The following is a 24,559-nucleotide window of genomic DNA, read 5'->3' as shown; positions in this document are numbered from 1 at the left end:
GAACTGACTGTAACATTAAAATGTTGATGGGTTAAGATGAACTGACTGTAACATTAAAATGTTGATGGGTTAAGATGAACTGACTGTAACATTAAAATGTTGATGGGTTAAGATGAACTGACTGTAACATTAAAATGTTGATGGGTTAAGATGAACTGACTGTAACATTAAAATGTTGATGGGTTAAGATGAACTGACTGTAACATTAAAATGTTGATGGGTTAAGATGAATCGACTGTAACATTAAAATGTTGATGGGTTAAGATGAACTTCGACTGTAACATTAAAATGTTGATGGGTTAAGATGAACTGACTGTAACATTAAAATGTTGATGGGTTAAGATGAACTTGACTGTAACATTAAAATGTTGATGGGTTAAGATGAATGACTGTAACATTAAAATGTTGATGGGTTAAGATGAATCGACTGTAACATTAAAATGTTGATGGGTTTAAGATGAAACTGACTGTAACATTAAAATGTTGATGGGTTAATATGAACTGACTGTAACATTAAAATGTTGATGGGTTAAGATGAACTGACTGTAACATTAAAATGTTGATGGGTTAAGATGAACTGACTGTAACATTTAAAATGTTGATGGGTTAAGATGAACTGACTGTAACATTAAAACCCTGTGTTGATGGGTTAAGATGAACTGACTGTAACATTAAAATGTTGATGGGTTAAGATGAACTGACTGTAACATTAAAATGTTGATGGGTTAAGATGAACTGACTGTAACATTAAAATGTTGATGGGTTAAGATGAACTGACTGTAACATTAAAATTTTGATGGGTTAAGATGAACTGACTGTAACATTAAAATGTTGATGGGTTAAGATGAACTGGACTGTAACATTAAAAATGTTGATGGGTTTGACTAAGGATGATGAACTGACTGTAACATTAAAATGTTGATGGGTTAAGATGAACTGACTGTAAATTAAAAATGTTGATGGGTTAAGATGAAACTGACTGTAACATTAAACTGTTGATGGGTTAAGATGAACTGACTGTAACATTAAAATGTTGATGGGTTAAGATGAACTGACTGTAACATTAAAATGTTGATGGGTTAAGATGAACTGACTGTAACATTAAAATGTTGATGGGTTAAGATGAAACTGACTTGTAACATTAAATGTTGATGGGTTAAGGATGAACTGACTGTAACATTAAAATGTTGATGGGTTAAGATGAATGACTGTAAACATTAAAATGTTGATGGGTTAAAGATTGAACTCTGACTGTAACATTAAAATGTTGATGGGTTAAGATGAATCTGACTGTAACATTAAAATGTTGGATGGGTTAAGATGAACTGACTGTAACAATAAAATGTTGATGGGTTATGATGAATGACTGTAACATTAAAATGTTCTGATGGGTTAAGATGAATCTGACTGTAACATTAAAATGTTGATGGGTTAAGATGAACTGACTGTAACATTAAAATGTTGATGGGTTAAGATGAACTGACTGTAACATTAAAATGTTGATGGGTTAAGATGAATTGACTGTAACATTAAAATGTTGATGGGTTAAGATGAATCGACTGTAACATTAAAATGTTGATGGGTTAAGATGAACTGACTGTAACATTAAAATGTTGATGGGTTAAGATGAACTGACTGTAACATTAAAATGTTGATGGGTTAAGATGAATCTGACTGTAACATTAAAATGTTGAGGGTTAAGATGAACTGACTGTAACATTAAAAATGTTGATGGGTTAAGATGAACTGACTGCTGAACATTAAAATGTTGATGGGTTAAGATGAACTGAATCGACTGTAACTCGCATTAAAATGTTGATGGGTTAAGACTGAACTGAAAATGTAACATTAAAATGTTGATGGGTTAAGATGAACTGACTGTAACATTAAAATGTTGATGGGTTAAGATGAACTGACTGTAACATTAAAATGTTGATGGGTTAAGATGAACTGACTGTAACATTAAAATGTTGATGGGTTAAGATGAATCGACTGTAACATTAAAATGTTGATGGGTTAAGATGAACTGACTGTAACATTAAAATGTTGATGGGTTAAGATGAACTGACTGTAACATTAAAATGTTGATGGGTTAAGATGAACTGACTGTAACATTAAAATGTTGATGGGTTAAGATGAACTGACTGTAACATTAAAATGTTGATGGGTTAAGATGAACTGACTGTAACATTAAAATGTTGATGGGTTAAGATGAACTGACTGTAACATTAAAATGTTGATGGGTTAAGATGAACTGACTGTAAACATTAAAATGTTGATGGGTTAAGATGAACTGACTGTAACATTAAAAATGTTGATGGGTTAAGATGAACTGACTGTAACATTAAAATGTTGATGGGTTTAAGATGAACTGACTGTAACATTAAAATGTTGATGGGTTAAGATGAACTGACTGTAACATTAAAATGTTGATGGGTTAAGATGAACTGACTGTAACATTAAAATGTTGATGGGTTAAGATGAACTGACTGTAACATTAAAATGTTGATGGGTTAAGATGAACTGACTGTAACATTAAAATGTTGATGATGGTTAAGATGAACTGACTGTAACATTAAAATGTTTGATGGGTTAAGATGAACTGACTGTAACATTAAAATGTTGATGGGTTAAGATGAACTGACTGTAACATTAAAATGTTGATGGGTTAAGATGAACTGACTGTAACATTAAAATGTTGATGGGTTAAGATGAACTGACTGTAACATTAAAATGTTGATGGGTTAGTTTTATGAACTGACTGTAACATTAAAATGTTGATGGGTTAAGATGAACTGTGAACAACATTAAAATGTTGATGGGTTAAGATGAACTGACTGTAACATTAAAATGTTGATGGGTTAAGATGAACTGACTGTAACATTAAAATGTTGATGGGTTAAGATGAACTGACTGTAACATTAAAATGTTGATGGGTGGGTTAATTAAAATGTTGATGGGTTAAGATGAACTGACTGTAACATTAAAATGTTGATGGGTTAAGATGAACTGACTGTAACATTAAAATGTTGATGGGTTAAGATGAACTGACTGTAACATTAAAATGTTGATGGGTTAAGATGAACTGACTGTAACATTAAAAATGTTGATGGGTTAAGATGAACTGACTGTAACATTAAAATGTTGATGGGTTAAGATGAACTGACTGTAACATTAAAATGTTGATGGGTTAAGATGAACTGACTGTAACATTAAAATGTTGATGGGTTAAGATGAACTGACTGTAACATTAAAATGTTGATGGGTTAAGATGAACTGACTGTAACATTAAAATGTTGATGGGTTAAGATGAAATTGACTGACTGTAACATTAAAATTGTTGAATGTTTAAGATGAACTGAACTGTAACATTAAAAATGTTGATGGGTTAAGATGAACTGACTGTAACATTAAAATGTTGATGGGTTAAGATGAACTGACTGTAACATTAAAATGTTGATGGGTTAAGATGAACTGACTGTAACATTAAAATGTTGATGGGTTAAGATGAACTGACTGTAACATTAAAATGTTGATGGGTTAAGATGATGAACTGACTGTAACATTAAAATGTTGATGGGTTAAGATGAACTGAACTGTAACATTAAAATGTTGATGGGTTAAGATGGTTTTTACTGACTGTAACATTAAAATGTTGATGGGTTAAGATGAACTGACTGTAACATTAAAATGTTGATGGGTTAAGATGAACTGACTGTAACATTAAAATGTTGATGGGTTAAGATGAACTGACTGTAACATTAAAATGTTGATGGGTTAAGATGAAACTGACTGTAACATTAAAATGTTGATGGGTTTAAAATGATGAACTGACTGTAACATTAAAAATGTTGATGGGTTAAGATGAACTGACTGTAACATTAAAATGTTGATGGGTTAAGATGAACTGACTGTAACATTAAAATGTTGATGGGTTAAGATGAACTGACTGTAACATTAAAATGTTGATGGGTTAACATTGAAAATGACTGTAACATTAAAATGTTGATGGGTTAAGATGAACTGACTGTAACATTAAAATGTTGATGGGTTAAGATGAACTGACTGTAACATTAAAATGTTGATGGTTTAGATGAACTGACTGTAACATTAAAATGTTGATGGGGTTAAGATTAAAATGACTGTAACATTAAAATGTTGATGGGTTAAGATGAACTGACTGTAACATTAAAATGTTGATGGGTTAAGATGAACTGACTGTAACATTAAAATGTTGATGGGTTAAGATGAACTGACTGTAACATTAAAATGTTGATGGGTTAAGATGAACTGACTGTAACATTAAAATGTTGATGGGTTAAGATGAACTGACTGTAACATTAAAATGTTGATGGGTTAAGATGAACTGACTGTAACATTAAAATGTTGATGGGTTAAGATGAACTGACTGTAACATTAAAATGTTGATGGGTTAAAGATGAACTGACTGTAACATTAAAATGTTGATGGGGTTAAGATGAACTGACTGTAACATTAAAATGTTGATGGGTTAAAGATGAACTGACTGTAACATTAAAATGTTGATGGGTTAAGATGAACTGACTGTAACATTAAAATGTTGATGGGTTAAGATGAACTGACTGTAACATTTAAAATGTTGATGGGTTAAGATGAACTGACTGTAACATTAAAATGTTGATGGGTTAAGATGAACTGACTGTAACATTAAAATGTTGATGGGTTAAAGATGAACTGACTGTAACATTAAAATGTTGATGGGTTAAGATGAACTGACTGTAACATTAAAATGTTGATGGGTTAAGATGAACTGACTGTAACATTAAAATGTTGATGGGTTAAGATGAACTGACTGTAACATTAAAATGTTGATGGGTTAAGATGAACTGACTGTAACATTAAAATGTTGATGGGTTGATGGGTTTAAATGGTTTAAGATGAACTGACTGTAACATTAAAATGTTGATGGGTTAAGATGAACTGACTGTAACATTAAAATGTTGATGGGTTAAGATGAACTGACTGTAACATTAAAATGTTGATGGGTTAAGATGAACTGACTGTAACATTAAAATGTTGATGGGTTAAGATGAACTGACTGTAACATTAAAATGTTTATGGGTTAAGATGAAATGACTGTTACATTAAAATATTGATGGGTTAAGATGAATCGACTGTAACATTAAAATGTTGATGGGTTAATATGAACTGACTGTAACATTAAAATGTTGATGGGTTAAGATGAACTGACTGTAACATTAAAATGTTGATGGGTTAAGATGAACTGACTGTAACATTAAAATGTTGATGGGTTAAGATGAACTGACTGTAACATTAAAAATGTTGATGGGTTAAGATGAACTGACTGTAACATTAAAAATGTTGATGGGTTAAGATGAACTGACTGTAACATTAAAATGTTGATGGGTTAAGATGAACTGACTGTAACATTAAAATGTTGATGGGTTAAGATGAACTGACTGTAAACATTAAAATGTTGATGGGTTAAGATGAACTGACTGTAACATTAAAATGTTGATGGGTTAAGATGAACTGACTGTAACATTAAAATGTTGATGGGTTAAGATGAACTGACTGTAACATTAAAATGTTGATGGGTTAAGATGAACTGACTGTAACATTAAAAACTGACTGTTGATGGGTTAAGATGAACTGACTGTAACATTAAAATGTTGATGGGTTAAGATGAACTGACTGTAACATTAAAAATGTTGATGGGTTAAGATGAACTGACTGTAACATTAAAATGTTGATGGGTTAAGATGAACTGACTGTAACATTAAAATGTTGATGGGTTAAGATGAAATGACTGTTACATTAAAATATTGATGGGTTAAGATGAATCGACTGTAACATTAAAATGTTGATGGGTTAAGATGAATCGACTGTAACATTAAAATGTTGATGGGTTAAGATGAACTGACTGTAACATTAAAAAGTTTATGGGTTAAGATGAACTGACTGTAACATTAAAATGTTGATGGGTTAAGATGAACTGACTGTAACATTAAAAAGTTTATGGGTTAAGATGAACTGACTGTAACATTAAAATGTTCATGGGTTAAGATGAATTGACTGTAACATTAAAATGTTGATGGGTTAAGATGAACTGATTGTAGCATTAAAATGTTGATGGGTTAAGATGAACTGACTGTAACATTAAAATGTTGATGGGTTAAGATGAACTGACTGTAACATTAAAATGTTGATGGGTTAAGATGAACTGACTGTAACATTAAAATGTTGATGGGTTAAGATGAACTGACTGTAACATTAAAATGTTGATGGGGGTTAAGATGAACTGACTGTAACATTAAAATGTTGGGTTAAGATGAACTGACTGTAACATTAAAATGTTGATGGGTTAAGATGAACTGACTGTAACATTAAAATGTTGATGGGTTAAGATGAACTGACTGTAACATTAAAATGTTGATGGGTTAAGATGAACTGACTGTAACATTAAAATGTTGATGGGTTAAGATGAACTGACTGTAACATTAAAATGTTGATGGGTTAAGATGAACTGACTGTAACATTAAAATGTTGATGGGTTAAGATGAACTGACTGTAACATTAAAAATGTTGATGGGTTAAGATGAACTGACTGTAACATTAAAATGTTGATGGGTTAAGATGAACTGACTGTAACATTAAAATGTTGATGGGTTAAATGAATCACTGACTGTAACATTAAAATGTTGATGGGTTAAGATGAACTGACTGTAACATTAAAATGTTGATGGGTTAAGATGAACTGACTGTAACATTAAAATGTTGATGGGTTAAGATGAACTGACTGTAACATTAAAATGTTGATGGGTTAAGATGAACTGACTGTAACATTAAAATGTTGATGGGTTAAGATGAACTGACTGTAACATTAAAATGTTGATGGGTTAAGATGAACTGACTGTAACATTAAAATGTTGATGGGTTAAGATGAACTGACTGTAACATTAAAATGTTGATGGGTTAAGATGAACTGACTGTAACATTAAAATGTTGATGGGTTAAGATGAACTGACTGTAACATTAAAATGTTGATGGGTTAAGATGAACTGACTGTAACATTAAAATGTTGATGGGGTTAAGATGAACTGACTGTAACATTAAAAAAATGTTGATGGTTTAAGATGAACTGACTGTAACATTAAAATGTTGATGGGTTAAGATGAACTGACTGTAACATTAAAATGTTGATGGGTTAAGATGAACTGACTGTAACATTAAAATGTTGATGGGTTAAGATGAATTGACTGTAACATTAAAATGTTGATGGGTTAAGATGAACTGACTGTAACATTAAAATGTTTATGGGTAAAGATGAATCGACTGTAACATTAAGATGTTGATGGGTTAAGATGAACTGACTGTAACATTAAAATGTTGATGGGTTAAGATGAACTGACTGTAACATTAAAATGTTGATGGAATACTGACTGTTAAGATGAACTGACTGTAACATTAAAAATGTTGATGGGTTAAGATGAACTGACTGTAACATTAAAATGTTGATGGGTTAAGATGAACTGACTGTAACATTAAAATGTTGATGGGTTAAGATGAACTGACTGTAACATTAAAATGTTGATGGGTTTAAGATGAACTGACTGTAACATTAAAATGTTGATGGGTTTAAGATGAACTGACTGTAACATTAAAATGTTGATGGGTTAAGATGAACTGACTGTAACATTAAAATGTGTTGATGGGTTAAGATGAATGACTGTAACATTAAAATGTTGATGGGTTAAGATGAACTGACTGTAACATTAAAATGTTGATGGGTTAAGATGAATTGACTGTAACATTAAAATGTTGATGGGTTAAGATGAACTGACTGTAACATTAAAATGTTTATGGGTAAAGATGAATCGACTGTAACATTAAAATGTTGATGGGTTAAGATGAACTGACTGTAACATTAAAATGTTGATGGGTTAAGATGAACTGACTGTAACATTAAAATGTTGATGGGTTAAGATGAACTGACTGTAACATTAAAATGTTGATGGGTTAAGATGAACTGACTGTAACATTAAAATGTTGATGGGTTAAGATGAACTGACTGTAACATTAAAATGTTGATGAATGGACTGTTTAAATGATGGGTTACTGACTGTAACATTAAAATGTTGATGGGTTAAGATGAACTGTAACATTAAAATGTTGATGGGTTAAGATGAACTGACTGTAACATTAAAATGTTGATGGGTTAAGATGAACTGACTGTAACATTAAAATGTTGATGGGTTAAGATGAACTGACTGTAACATTAAAATGTTGATGGGTTAAGATGAACTGACTGTAACATTAAAATGTTGATGGGTTAAGATGAACTGACTGTAACATTAAAATGTTGATGGGTTAAGATGAACTGACTGTAACATTAAAATGTTGATGGGTTAAGATGAACTGACTGTAACATTAAAATGTTTGATGGGTTAAGATGAACTGACTGTAACATTAAAATGTTGATGGGTTAAGATGAACTGACTGTAACATTAAAATGTTGATGGGTTAAGATGAACTGACTGTAACATTAAAATGTTGATGGGTTAAGATGAAACTGACTGTAACATTAAAATGTTGATGGGTTAAGATGAACTGACTGTAACATTAAAAATGTTGATGGGTTAAGATGAACACTGACTGTAACATTAAAATGTTGATGGGTTAAGATGAACTGACTGTAACATTAAAATGTTGATGGGTTAAGATGAACTGACTGTAACATTAAAATGTTGATGGGTTAAGATGAACTGACTGTAACATTAAAATGTTGATGGGTTAAGATGAACTGACTGTAACATTAAAATGTTGATGGGTTAAGATGAACTGACTGTAACATTAAAATGTTGATGGGTTAAGATGAACTGACTGTAACATAAAAATGTTGATGGGTTAAGATGAACTGACTGTAACATTAAAATGTTGATGGGTTAAGATGAACTGACTGTAACATTAAAATGTTGATGGGTTAAGATGAACTGACTGTAACATTAAAATGTTGATGGGTTAAGATGAACTGACTGTAACATTAAAATGTTGATGGGTTAAGATGAACTGACTGTAACATTAAAATGTTGATGGGTTAAGATGAACTGACTGTAACATTAAAATGTTGATGGGTTAAAGATGAACTGACTGTAACATTAAAATGTTGATGGGTTAAGATGAACTGACTGTAACATTAAAATGTTGATGGGTTAAGATGAACTGACTGTAACATTAAAATGTTGATGGGTTAAGATGAACTGACTGTAACATTAAAATGTTGATGGGTTAAGATGAACTGACTGTAACATTAAAATGTTCATGGGTTAAGATGAACTGACTGTAACATTAAAATGTTGATGGGTTAAGATGAACTGACTGTAACATTAAAATGTTGATGGGTTAAGATGAACTGACTGTAACATTAAAATGTTGATGGGTTAAGATGAAACTGACTGTAACATTAAAATGTTGATGGGTTAAGATGAACTGACTGTAACATTAAAATGTTGTTAAGATGAACTGACTGTAACATTAAAATGTTGATGGGTTAAGATGAACTGACTGTAACATAAAAAATGTTGATGGGTTAATGATGAAGATGAACTGTAACATTAAAATGTTGATGGGTTAAGATGAACTGACTGTAACATTAAAATGTTGATGGGTTAAGATGAACTGACTGTAACATTAAAATGTTGATGGGTTAAGATGAACTGACTGTAACATTAAAATGTTGATGGGTTAATATGAACTGACTGTAACATTAAAATGTTGATGGGTTAAGATGAACTGACTGTAACATTAAAATGTTGATGGGTTAAGATGAACTGACTGTAACATTAAAATGTTGATGATGGGTTAAGATGAACTGACTGTAACATTAAAAATGTTGATGGGTTAAGATGAACTGACTGTAACATTAAAATGTTGATGGGTTAAGATGAACTGACTGTAACATTAAAATGTTGATGGGTTAAGATGAACTGACTGTAACATTAAAATGTTGATGGGTTAAGATGAATCGACTGTAACATTAAAATGTTGATGGGTTAAGATGAACTGACTGTAACATTAAAATGTTGATGGGTTAAGATGAACTGACTGTAACATTAAAATGTTGATGGGTTAAGATGAACTGACTGTAACATTAAAATGTTGATGGGTTAAGATGAACTGACTGTAACATTAAAATGTTGATGGGTTAAGATGAACTGACTGTAACATTAAAATGTTGATGGGTTAAGATGAACTGACTGTAACATTAAAATGTTGATGGGTTAAGATGAACTGACTGTAACATTAAAATGTTTATGGGTAAAGATGAATCGACTGTAACATTAAAATGTTGATGGGTTAAGATGAACTGACTGTAACATTAAAATGTTGATGGGTTAAGATGAACTGACTGTAACATTAAAATTTTGATGGGTTAAGATGAACTGACTGTAACATTAAAATGTTGATGGGTTAAGATGAACTGACTGTAACATTAAAATGTTGATGGGTTAAGATGAACTGACTGTAACATTAAAATGTTGATGGGTTAAGATGGAACTGACTGTAACATTAAAAATGTTGATGGGTTAAGATGAACTGACTGTAACATTAAAATGTTGATGGGTTAAGATGAACTGACTGTAACATTAAAATGTTGATGGGTTAAGATGAACTGACTGTAACATTAAAATGTTGATGGGTTAAGATGAACTGACTGTAACATTAAAATGTTGATGGGTTAAGATGAACTGACTGTTACATTAAAATATTGATGGGTTAAGATGAATCGACTGTAACATTAAAATGTTGATGGGTTAATATGAACTGACTGTAACATTAAAATGTTGATGGGTTAAGATGAACTGACTGTAACATTAAATAATGTTGATGGGTTAAGATGAACTGACTGTAACATTAAAATGTTGATGGGTTAAGATGAACTGACTGTAACATTAAAATGTTGATGGGTTAAGATGAACTGACTGTAACATTAAAATGTTGATGGGTTAAGATGAACTGACTGTAACATTAAAATGTTGATGGGTTAAGATGAACTGACTGTAACATTAAAATGTTGATGGTTTAAGATGAACTGACTGTAACATTAAAATGTTGATGGGTTAAGATGAACTGACTGTAACATTAAAATGTTGATGGGTTAAGATGAACTGACTGTAACATTAAAATGTTGATGGGTTAAGATGAACTGACTGTAACATTAAAATGTTGATGGGTTAAGATGAACTGACTGTAACATTAAAATGTTTGATGGGTTAAGATGAACTGACTGTAACATTAAAATGTTGATGGGTTAAGATGAACTGACTGTAACATTAAAATGTTGATGGGTTAAGATGAACTGACTGTAACATTAAAATGTTGATGGGTTAAGATGAACTGACTGTAACATTAAAATGTTGATGGGTTAAGATGAACTGACTGTAAAACATTAAAATGTTGATGGGTTAAGATGAACTGACTGTAACATTAAAATGTTTAAAGATGAACTGACTGTAACATTAAAATGTTGATGGGTTAAGATGAACTGACTGTAACATTAAAATGTTGATGGGTTAAGATGAACTGACTGTAACATTAAAATGTTGATGGGTTAAGATGAACTGACTGTAACATTAAAATGTTGATGGGTTAAGATGAAACTGACTGTAACATTAAAATGTTGATGGGTTAAGATGAACTGACTGTAACATTAAAATGTTGATGGGTTAAGATGAACTGACTGTAACATTAAAATGTTGATGGGTTAAGATGAACTGACTGTAACATTAAAATGTTGATGGGTTAAGATGAACTGACTGTAACATTAAAATGTTGATGGGTTTAAGATGAACTGACTGTAACATTAAAATGTTGATGGGTTAAGATGAACTGACTGTAAAATTAAAATGTTAGATGGGTTAAGATGAACTGACTGTAACATTAAAATGTTGATGGGTTAAGATGAACTGACTGTAACATTAAAATGTTGATGGGTTAAGATGAACTGACTGTAACATTAAAATGTTGATGGGTTAAGATGAACTGACTGTAACATTAAAATGTTGATGGGTTAAGATGAACTGACTGTAACATTAAAATTTTGATGGGTTAAGATGAACTGACTGTAACATTAAAATGTTTATGGGTTAAGATGAAATGACTGTAACATTAAAATGTTGATGGGTTAAGATGAATCGACTGTAACATTAAAATGTGTGATGGGTTAAGATGAAACTGACTGTAACATTAAAATGTTGATGGGTGGAACTGACTGTTAAGATGAACTGACTGTAACATTAAATTAAAATGTTGATGGGTTAAGATGAACTGACTGTAACATTAAAATGTTGATGGGTTAAGATGAATCTGACTGTAACATTAAAATGTTGATGGGTTAAGATGAACTGACTGACTGTAACATTAAAATGTTGATGGGTTAATATGAACTGACTGTAACATTAAAATGTTGATGGGTTAAGATGAACTGACTGTAACATTAAAATGTTGATGGGTTAAGATGAACTGACTGTAACATTAAAATGTTGATGGGTTAAGATGAACTGACTGTAACATTAAAATGTTGATGGGTTAAGATGAACTGACTGTAACATTAAAAATGTTGATGGGTTAAGATGAACTGACTGTAACATTTAAAATGTTGATGGGTTAAGATGAACTGACTGTAACATTAAAATGTTGATGGGTTAAGATGAACTGACTGTAACATTAAAATGTTGATGGGTTAAGATGAACTGACTGTAACATTAAAATGTTGATGGGTTAAGAGATGAACTGACTGTAACATTAAAATGTTGATGGGTTAAGATGAACTGACTGTAACATTAAAATGTTGATGGGTTAAGATGAAACTGACTGTAACATTAAAATGTTGATGGGTTAAGATGAACTGACTGTAACATTAAAATGTTGATGGGTTAAGATGAACTGACTGTAACATTAAAATGTTGATGGGTTAAGATGAACTGACTGTAACATTAAAATGTTGATGGGTTAAGATGAACTGACTGTAACATTAAAATGTTGATGGGTTAAGATGAACTGACTGTAACATTAAAATGTTCATGGGTTAAGATGAATTGACTGTAACATTAAAATGTTGATGGGTTAAGATGAACTGATTGTAGCATTAAAATGTTGATGGGTTAAGATGAACTGACTGTAACATTAAAATGTTGTTGATGGGTTAAGATGAACTGACTGTGTAACATTAAAATGTTGATGGGTTAAGATGAACTGACTGTAACATTAAAATGTTGATGGGTTAAGATGAACTGACTGTAACATTAAAATGTTGATGGGTTAAGATGAACTGACTGTAACATTAAAATGTTGATGGGTTAAGATGAATCTGACTGTAACATTAAAAATGTTGATGGGTTAAGATGAACTGACTGTAACATTAAAATGTTGATGGGTTAAGATGAACTGACTGTAACATTAAAATGTTGATGGGTTAAGATGAACTGACTGTAACATTAAAATGTTGATGGGTTAAGATGAACTGACTGTAACATTAAAATGTTGATGGGTTAAGATGAACTGACTGTAACATTAAAATGTTGATGGGTTAAGATGAACTGACTGTAACATTAAAATGTTGATGGGTTAAGATGAACTGACTGTAACATTAAAATGTTGATGGGTTAAGATGAACTGACTGTAACATTAAAATGTTGATGGGTTAAGATGAACTGACTGTAACATTAAAATGTTGATGGGTTAAGAAAATGAACTGACTGTAACATTAAAATGTTGATGGGGTTAAGATGAACTGACTGTAACATTAAAATGTTGATGGGTTAAGATGAACTGACTGTAACATTAAAATGTTGATGGGTTAAGATGAACTGACTGTAACATTAAAATGTTTGATGGGTTAAGATGAACTGACTGTAACATTAAAAATGTTGATGGGTTAAGATGAACTGACTGTAACATTAAAATGTTGATGGGTTAAGATGAACTGACTGTAACATTAAAATGTTGATGGGTTAAGATGAACTGACTGTAACATTAAAATGTTGATGGGTTAAGAGAACTGAATGTGACTGTAACATTAAAATGTTGATGGGGTTAAGATGAACTGACTGTAACATTAAAATGTTGATGGGTTAAGATGAACTGACTGTAACATTAAAATGTTGATGGGTTAAGATGAACTGACTGTAACATTAAAATGTTGATGGGTTAAGATGAACTGACTGTAACATTAAAATGTTTGATGGGTTAAGATGAACTGACTGTAACATTAAAATGTTGATGGGTTAAGATGAACTGACTGTAACATTAAAATGTTGATGGGTTAAGATGAATCTGACTGTAACATTAAAATGTTGATGGGTTAAGATGAACTGACTGTAACATTAAAATGTTGATGGGTTAAGATGAACTGACTGTAACATTAAAATGTTGATGGGTTAAGATGAACTGACTGTAACATTAAAATGTTGATGGGTTAAGATGAACTGACTGTAACATTAAAATGTTTATGGGTTAAGATGAACTGACTGTAACATTAAAATGTTGATGGGTTAAGATGAACTGACTGTAACATTAAAATGTTGATGGGTTAAGATGAACTGACTGTAACATTAAAATGTTGATGGGTTAAGATGAATCGACTGTAACATTAAGATGTTGATGGGTTAAGATGAACTGACTGTAACATTAAAATATTGATGGGTTAAGATGAACTGACTGTAACATTAAAATGTTGATGGGTTAAGATGAACTGACTGTAACATTAAAATGTTGATGGGTTAAGATGAACTGACTGTAACATTAAAATGTTGATGGGTTAAGATGAACTGACTGTAACATTAAAATGTTGATGGGTTAAGATGAACTGACTGTAACATTAAAATGTTGATGGGTTAAGATGAACTGACTGTAACATTAAAATGTTGATGGGTTAAGATGAACTGACTGTAACATTAAAATGTTGATGGGTTAAGATGAACTGACTGTAACATTAAAATGTTGATGGGTTAAGATGAACTGACTGTAACATTAAAATGTTTATGGGTAAAGATGAATCGACTGTAACATTAAAATGTTGATGGGTTAAGATGAACTGACTGTAACATTAAAATGTTGATGGGTTAAGATGAACTGACTGTAACATTAAAATGTTGATGGGTTAAGATGAACTGACTGTAACATTAAAATGTTGATGGGTTAAGATGAATCGACTGTAACATTAAGATGTTGATGGGTTAAGATGAACTGACTGTAACATTAAAATGTTGATGGGTTAAGATGAACTGACTGTAACATTAAAATGTTGATGGGTTAAGATGAACTGACTGTAACATTAAAATGTTGATGGGTTAAGATGAACTGACTGTAACATTAAAATGTTGATGGGTTAAGATGAACTGACTGTAACATTAAAAATGTTGATGGGTTAAGATGAACTCGACTGTAACATTAAAAATGTTGATGATGGGGTTAAGATGAACTGACTGTAACATTAAAATGTTGATGGGTTTAAGATGAACTGACTGTAACATTAAAATGTTGATGGGTTAAGATGAACTGACTGTAACATTAAAATGTTGATGGGTTAAGATGAACTGACTGTAACATTAAAATGTTGATGGGTTAAGATGAACTGACTGTAACATTAAAATGTTGATGGGGTTAAGATGAACTGACTGTAACATTAAAATGTTGATGGGTTAAGATGAACTGACTGTAACATTAAAATGTTGATGGGTTAAGATGAACTGACTGTAACATTAAAATGTTGATGGGTTAAGATGAACTGACTGTAACATTAAAATGTTGATGGGTTAATATGAACTGACTGTAACATTAAAATGTTTGATGGGTTAAGATGAATGACTGTAACATTAAAATGTTGATGGGTTAAGATGAACTGACTGTAACATTAAAATGTTGATGGGTTAAGATGAACTGACTGTAACATTAAAATGTTGATGGGTTAAGATGAAACTGACTGTAACATTAAAATGTTGATGGGTTAAGATGAACTGACTGTAACATTAAAATGTTGATGGGTTTAGATGAACTGACTGTAACATTAAAATGTTGATGGGTTAAGATGAACTGACTGTAACATTAAAATGTTGATGGGTTAAGATGAACTGACTGTAACATTAAAATGTTGATGGGTTAAGATGAACTGACTGTAACATTAAAATGTTGATGGGTTAAGATGAACTGACTGTAACATTAAAATGTTGATGGGTTAAGATGAACTGACTGTAACATTAAAATGTTGATGGGTTAAGATGAACTGACTGTAACATTAAAATGTTGATGGGTTAAGATGAACTGACTGTAACATTAAAATGTTGATGGGTTAAGATGAACTGACTGTAACATTAAAATGTTGATGGGTTAAGATGAACTGACTGTAACATTAAAATGTTGATGGGTTAAGATGAACTGACTGTAACATTAAAATGTTGATGGGTTAAGATGAATCGACTGTAACATTAAAATGTTGATGGGTTAAGATGAACTGACTGTAACATTAAAATGTTGATGGGTTAAGATGAATCGACTGTAACATTAAAATGTTGATGGGTTAAGATGAACTGACTGTAACATTAAAATGTTGATGGGTTAAGATGAACTGACTGTAACATTAAAATGTTGATGGGTTAAGATGAATTGACTGTAACATTAAAATGTTGATGGGTTAAGATGAACTGACTGTAACATTAAAATGTTGATGGGTTAAGATGAAACTGACTGTAACATTAAAATGTTGATGGGTTAAGATGAATATCGACTGTAACATTAAAATGTTGATGGGTTAAGATTAACTGATGAACTGACTGTAACATTAAAATGTTGATGGGTTAAGATGAAACTGACTGTAACATTAAAATGTTGATGGGTTAAGATGAACTGACTGTAACATTAAAATGTTGATGGGTTAAGATGAACTGACTGTAACATTAAAATGTTGATGGGTTGAAACTGACTGTAACATTAAAATGTTGATGGGTTAAGATGAACTGACTGTAACATTAAAATGTTGATGGGTTAAGATGAACTGACTGTAACATTAAAATGTTGATGGGTTAAGATGAACTGACTGTAACATTAAAATGTTGATGGGTTAAGATGAACTGACTGTAACATTAAAATGTTGATGGGTTAAGATGAACTGACTGTAACATTAAAATGTTGATGGGTTAAGATGAACTGACTGTAAACATTAAAATGTTGATGGGTTTAAGATGAACTGACTGTAACATTAAAATGTTGATGGGTTAAGATGAACTGACTGTAACATTAAAATGTTGATGGGTTAAGATGAACTGACTGTAACATTAAAATGTTGATGGGTTAAGATGAACTGACTGTAACATTAAAATGTTGATGGGTTAAGATGAACTGACTGTAACATTAAAATGTTGATGGGTTAAGATGAACTGACTGTAACATTAAAATGTTGATGGGTTAAGATAGAATCTGACTGTAACATTTAAAATGTTGATGGTTAAGATGAACTGACTGTAACATTAAAAATGTTGATGGGTTAAGATGAATCGACTGTAACATTAAAATGTTGATGGGTTAAGATGAACTGACTGTAACATTAAAATGTTGATGGGTTAAGATGAACTGACTGTAACATTAAAATGTTGATGGGTTAAGATGACTGACTGTAACATTAAAAATGTTGATGGGTTAAAGATGAACTGACTGTAACATTAAAAATGTTGATGGTGATTAGATGAACTGACTGTAACATTAAAATGTTGATGGGTGTAAGATGAAACTGACTGTAACATTAAAATGTTGATGGGTTAAGATGAACTGACTGTAACATTAAAATGTTGATGGGTTAAGATGAACTGACTGTAACATTAAAATGTTGATGGGTTAAGATGAACTGACTGTAAACATTAAAATGTTGATGGGTTAAGATGAATTCGACTGTAACATTAAATATGTTGATGGGTTAAGATGAACTGACTGTAACATTAAAATGTTGATGGGTTTAAGATGAACTGACTGTAACATTAAAATGTTGATGGGTTAAGATGAATCGACTGTAACATTAAAATGTTGATGGGTTAAGATGAACTGACTGTAACATTAAAATGTTGATGGGTTAAGATGAACTGACTGTAACATTAAAATTTTGATGGGTTAAGATGAACTGACTGTAACATTAAAATGTTTATGGGTTAAGATGAAATGACTGTAACATTAAAATGTTGATGGGTTAAGATGAACTGACTGTAACATTAAAATGTTGATGGGTTAAGATGAACTGACTGTAACATTAAAATGTTGATGGGTTAAGATGAATCGACTGTAACATTAAAATGTTGATGGGTTAAGATGAACTGACTGTAACATTAAAATGTTGATGGGTTAAGATGAACTGACTGTAACATTAAAATGTTGATGGGTTAAGATGAACTGACTGTAACATTAAAATGTTGATGGGTTAAGAAATCGACCCTGATGAACTGATGACTGTAACATTAAAATGTTGATGGGTTAAGATGAACTGACTGACTGTAACATTAAAATGTTGATGGGTTAAGATGAACTGACTGTAACATTAAAATGTTGATGGGTTAAGATGAACTGACTGTAACATTAAAATGTTGATGGGTTAAGATGAACTGACTGTAACATTAAAATGTTGATGGGTTAAGATGAACTGACTGTAACATTAAAATGTTTATGGGTTAAGATGAACTGACTGTAACATTAAATTGTTGATGGGTTAAGATGAATCTGACTGTAACATTAAAATGTTGATGGGTTATAGATGAAACTGACTGTCAACATTAAAATGTTGAATGGGTTAAAGATGAACTGACTGTAACATTAAAATGTTGATGGGTTAAGATGAACTGACTGTAACATTAAATTGTTGATGGGTTAAGATGAACTGACTGTAACATTAAAATGTTGATGGGTTAAGATGAACTGACTGTAACATTAAAATGTTGATGGTTGTTAAGATGAACTGACTGTAACATTCAAATGTTGATGGGTTAAGAATGACTGTAACATTAAAATGAACTGACTACTGTAACACATTAAAATGTATGATGGGTTAATTAAGATGAACTGACTGTAACATTAAAATGTTGATGGGTTTAGATGAATCTGACTGTAACATTAAAATTGTTGATGGGTTAAGATGAACATTCGGACTGTAACATTAAAAATGTTGATCATGGTGTTAAGATGAACTGACTGTAACATTAAAATGTTGATGGGTTATACGATGAACTGACTGTAACATCATTAAAATGTTGATGGGTTAAGATGAACTGACTGTAACATTAAAATGTTGATGGGTTAAGATGAATTGACTGTAACATTAAAATGTTTAGTGATGGGTTAAGATGAATGACTGTAACATTAAAATGTTGATGGGTTTAAGATGAACTGACTGTAACATTAAAATGTTGATGGGTTAAGATGAAAACTGACTGTAACATTTAAAATGTTGATGGGTTAAGATGAACTGACTGTAACATTAAAATGTTGATGGGTTAAGATGAACTGACTGTAACAATTAAAATGTTGATGGGTTAAGATGAACTGACTGTAACATTAAAATGTTGATGGGTTAAGATGAACTGACTGTAACATTAAAATGTTGATGGGTTAAGATGAACTGACTGTAACATTAAAATGTTTGATGGGTAAGATGAACTGACTGTAACATTAAAAAGTATGATGGTTTAAGATGACTGACTGTAAAATAGAAATTTGATGGGTTAAGATGATTAGATGAACTGTAGTTTGATGGGTTTAGAACAATACAGACATACGTGTTGTTTTGATGGTTAAGACATTACAGACTTACTGTAGGTTTGATGGTTAAGGCATTACACACATGCTGTAGTTTGATGGGTTAAGGACATTACAGCCATGCTGTAGGTCGATGATGGTGTTAAGACAATAAGTACTAGATCTGTTAGCGTTTGATGTTCTAAGCATTACAGACCATACTGTAGTTTTGATGGTTATGATCATTACAGACATACTGTAGTTTGAGGTTAAGACAATACAATCATACTGTAGTTTGATGGGTTGAGACAATACAGACATACTGTAGTTGATGGGTCTGAGACAATACAGACGTGTACTGTAGTTTGATGGGTTTAAAGACAGTAAGGACATACAGTAGTTTGATGGGTTAAGACAATACAGACATACTGTAGTTTGGTGGGTTAAGACAATACAGACATACTGTAGTTTGATGGGTTAAGACATTATAGACATACTGTAGTTTGATAAGAGCTGATTCCTGGCGAGCTAGCCTGTTGTGGACAGTGATGACGTTGAGTTTGTGTGACTGTAGAGATTCCCATATATCTTGTATATTCTTGTTCATTTCGTTGAGTGGCGGTGTCTGCCATCTTTCTAGGACATGTTTAACATCACAGATATCCTCGTACTCCTTGTAGTATGTTGTCCGATGATCCTACATAAAAAGGAGATCAGTGTGTGTGGTAGTGGTAGTCTAGTGCTCTATAAGTCACAGTGACCTACTGTTGTGACAAATAACCTCGTCTGGCTAAACTGCCCGAAATGGATTGGAAATGTAGTATAAGTATTCATCCTCGATACTTCAGGAGTTACTATCACTGACGTTATATCTACCCCTGTAATATGTCACAGTAATCTTGAAAGCAACATAACACACAGGTAATTTTTTCCCTTTGATTTACATCAAAAGAATCACATAACGGTACGTAGATGTATTTACAACGGCGTTATATCTACCCCTGTAATATGTCACAGCAAACTTGAAAGCAACATAACACACAAGTAATTTTTTCCCTTTGATTTACATCAAAAGAATCACATAACGGTACGTAGATGTATTTACAACGGCGTTATATCTACCCCTGTAATATGTCACAGCAAACTTGAAAGCAACATAACACACAGGTAATTTTTTCCCTTTGATTTACATCAAAAGAATCACATAACGGTACGTAGATGTATTTACAACGGTACGTAGATGTATTTACAACGGTACGTAGATGTATTTACAACGGTACGTAGATGTATTTACAACGGTACGTAGATGTATTTACAACGGTACGTAGACGTATTTACATGTTGCTATGGCGTCGCTCTCTGTAATCTTCAAAAGAAGTCTCTGCAGGCCTGTGATTTGTCAGTTCGTTTCTCATGAACTACCTCCAGTTTTACAATGATATAGTTCAGGGGTGGATATGAAGTCATTGATAGTAACCCATGGAGTATCAAGGATTATACTATTTATGTATAATTATTACAAGCTTTTTCGTCAGTATAAGCAAAATATTAGTATGTCAGTCATAGCAATACAAGGCATCAACTGACAATACAAGTCATTCATAACATTCGTTTTGAGATAAAGGATACTTTTGGTTTGTTTGCAGATGCCCACTGTACATCGGCCATCGTATCTAAGCAAGTTTATTTGGAGTTGAGTTATCGTTGTTCGTGATGTAATGTGTACAAACTGTTATACCCACCTTTTTCAACATTGGTAACTAGGTTCATCTGGGAGAAAATAGGTCGCCAACTCCTTTAAAACGATTGCCAATTTATCTCAACGTTACAGATTTAAGTAGGAAGTTCTTATAACAGGAGGCTTAGGGCCCCATCAAATGACGGACGCAATGCAAAACTATGGTCCCCATGTCCGATGGAGGCGAATTACACATAACTTAATCGAAACACCGCTTCATCAAATACACGTACCTTCCCTAAAATGAAACTGTTGAGCTCCACTCGCGCTACAATCCATGCCCTGTTGACCTCTAAACCTCTTTGTGCGTCCTGCTGCACGTGCTGATACGTGTCACTGAGCTGAGCAATAAGGATACTCAGCAGTACTACACAGCACGTGAATAGGAACAGGACCATCAAAATACAGCTCATGGGCCTGATAGATCAGAATGCAGGAAGACATATCAAAATACTATACAAAATCAATATTATATATTGTAAAACTCGAAGACCCTAAAGTAATTTTATTAATCCAGACCAATCTTTATACATTATAACTCAGTAAATTCGTACGCCATCATTGTCACACCCATATATGTAAAGGATTACCAGGTTAACGACAAAGTGAGAAATGTATTCATAAAGTTTAATCAACAATGCTCTAACGATCTATCACAAAATTCCATGTATCAAAACTCACGTTATAAGACAATAAAACTTACGATAACTCATTGTATTCAATAATTCGCTCTGCTTCGATGAGAATGCGGACTCCAAGAAATAAAATTTTCCAGAAGGAACTGCAAGTAAACCATGAGTGCACATGAAATTATTCCAAAATAAAGCAACAGCAAGGGATGTCTCGGTCCTGGAAAATCATTGGAAAAAGTTCAAATGAGAAAAAGATAAAGGAAGATAAAAGACTTTTTAGTTTTCCAGTTTCGTTTCATTCCCATTGCATCAGTTAATTAATATCACAAAATTTATACTTCAATCTAAAATTCAATATTCCATTGACATAAACTTTAAAGCAGGTATCGAAACAGAGGCTGTATACTATATCGTGACATCTAATATTTCCTCTTTATATGTTTCTCTAAACTAATCCTCTATCTAATGCTGTTGGTTCAAACGATACACTATTGGGAATAAGGTTCGGTTCATTATATTATATTCTGCATGATATGGCAGTGTCACATGAGAATCATTTGTAGTATGATATGGCAGTGTCACATGAGAATCACTTTGTGGTATGATATGGCAGTGTCACCTGAGAATCACTTTGTAGTATGATATGGCAATGTCACCTGAGAATCACTTTGTTGTATGATATGGCAGTGTCACCTGAGAATCACTTTGTGGTATGATATGACAGTGTCACCTGAGAATCACTTTCTGGTATGGTATGACAGTGTCGCCTGAGAATCACTTTGTGGTATGATATGGCAGTGTCGCCTGAGAATCACTTTGTTGTATGATATGGCAGTGTCGCCTGAGAATAACTTTGTAGTATGATATGGCAGTGTCACCTGAGAATCACTTTGTGGTATGATATGGCCGTGTCACCTGAGAATCACTTTGTGGTATGATATGATCGTGTCACCTGAGAATCACTTTGTGGTGTGATATGGACGTGTCACCTGATAATCACTTTGTGGTACGATACGGCAGTGTCACCTGAGAATCACTTTGTGGTATGATATGGCAGTGTCACCTGAGAATCACTTTGTGGTATGATATGGCCGTGTCACCTGAGAATCACTTTGTAGTATGATATGGCAGTGTCGCCTGAGAATCACTTTGTGGTATGATATGGCAGTGTCGCCTGAGAATCACTTTGTTGTATGATATGGCAGTGTCGCCTGAGAATCACTTTGTAGTATGATATGGCAGTGTCACCAGAGAATCACTTTGTGGTATGATATGGCAGTGTCACCTGAGAATCACTTTGTGGTATGATATGGCAATGTCACCTGAGAATCACTTTGTGGTATGATATGGCAGTGTCGCCTGAGAATCACTTTGTTGTATGATATGGCGGTGTCGCCTGAGAATCACTTTGTGGTATGATATGGCAGTGCCACCTGAGAATCACTTTGTGGTATGATATGGCAGTGTCACCTGAGAATCACTTTGTGGTATGAATATGGCAGTGACGCCTGAGAATCACTTTGTGGTATGATATGGCAGTGTCACATGAGAATCACGTTGTGGTATGATATGACAGTGTCGCATGGGAATCACTTTGTGGTATGATATGACCGTGTCGCCTGAGAATCACGTTGTGGTATGATATGACAGTGTCGCATGGGAATCACTTTGTGGTATGATATGGCAGTGTCACCTGAGAATCACTTTGTGGTATGATATGGCAGTGTCACCTGAGAATCACTTTGTGGTATGATATGGCAGTGTCACCTGAGAATCACTTTGTAGTATGATATGGCAGTGTCACCTGAGAATCACTTTGTAGTATGATATGGCAGTGTCACCTGAGAATCACTTTGTGGTATGATATGGCAGTGTCGCCTGAGAATCACTTTGTGGTATGATATGGCAGTGTCGCCTGAGAATCACTTTGTGGTATGATATGGCAGTGTCGCCTGAGAATCACTTTATAGTATGATATGGCAGTGTCACCTGAGAATCACTTTGTGGTATGATATGGCAGTGTCGCATGAGAATCACTTTGTGGTATGATATGGCTGTGTCACCTGAGAATCACTTTGTGGTATGATATGGCAGTGTCGCCTGAGAATCACTCTGTGGTATGATATGGCAGTGTCAACTGAGAATCACATTGCGGTATGATATGGCAGTGTCACCTGAGAATCACTTTGTGGTATGAATATGGCAGTGTCGCCTGAGAATCACTTTGTGGTATGATATGGCAGTGTCACATGAGAATCACGTTGTGGTATGATATGACAGTGTCGCATGGGAATCACTTTGTGGTATGATATGACTGTGTCGCCTGAGAATCACGTTGTGGTATGATATGACAGTGTCTCATGGGAATCACTTTGTGGTATGATATGGCAGTGTCACCTGAGAATCACTTTGTGGTATGATA

At 32.8% G+C, this 24,559-nt stretch overlaps 1 pseudogene; it reads right to left on the bottom strand.

The window, feature by feature from the left end:
* LOC138304991 (transient receptor potential cation channel subfamily V member 5-like) overlaps positions 1-24,559 on the bottom strand; it is a 45,384-nt pseudogene that overhangs the window by 1,213 nt on the left and 19,612 nt on the right.

Source organism: Argopecten irradians, chromosome 1, assembly GCF_041381155.1.
Source record: "Argopecten irradians isolate NY chromosome 1, Ai_NY, whole genome shotgun sequence".
NCBI classification, from domain to species: domain Eukaryota; kingdom Metazoa; phylum Mollusca; class Bivalvia; order Pectinida; family Pectinidae; genus Argopecten; species Argopecten irradians.
Note: the sequence above shows the minus strand (reverse complement) of the source record. Positions and strands in the feature narration are given on the sequence as shown.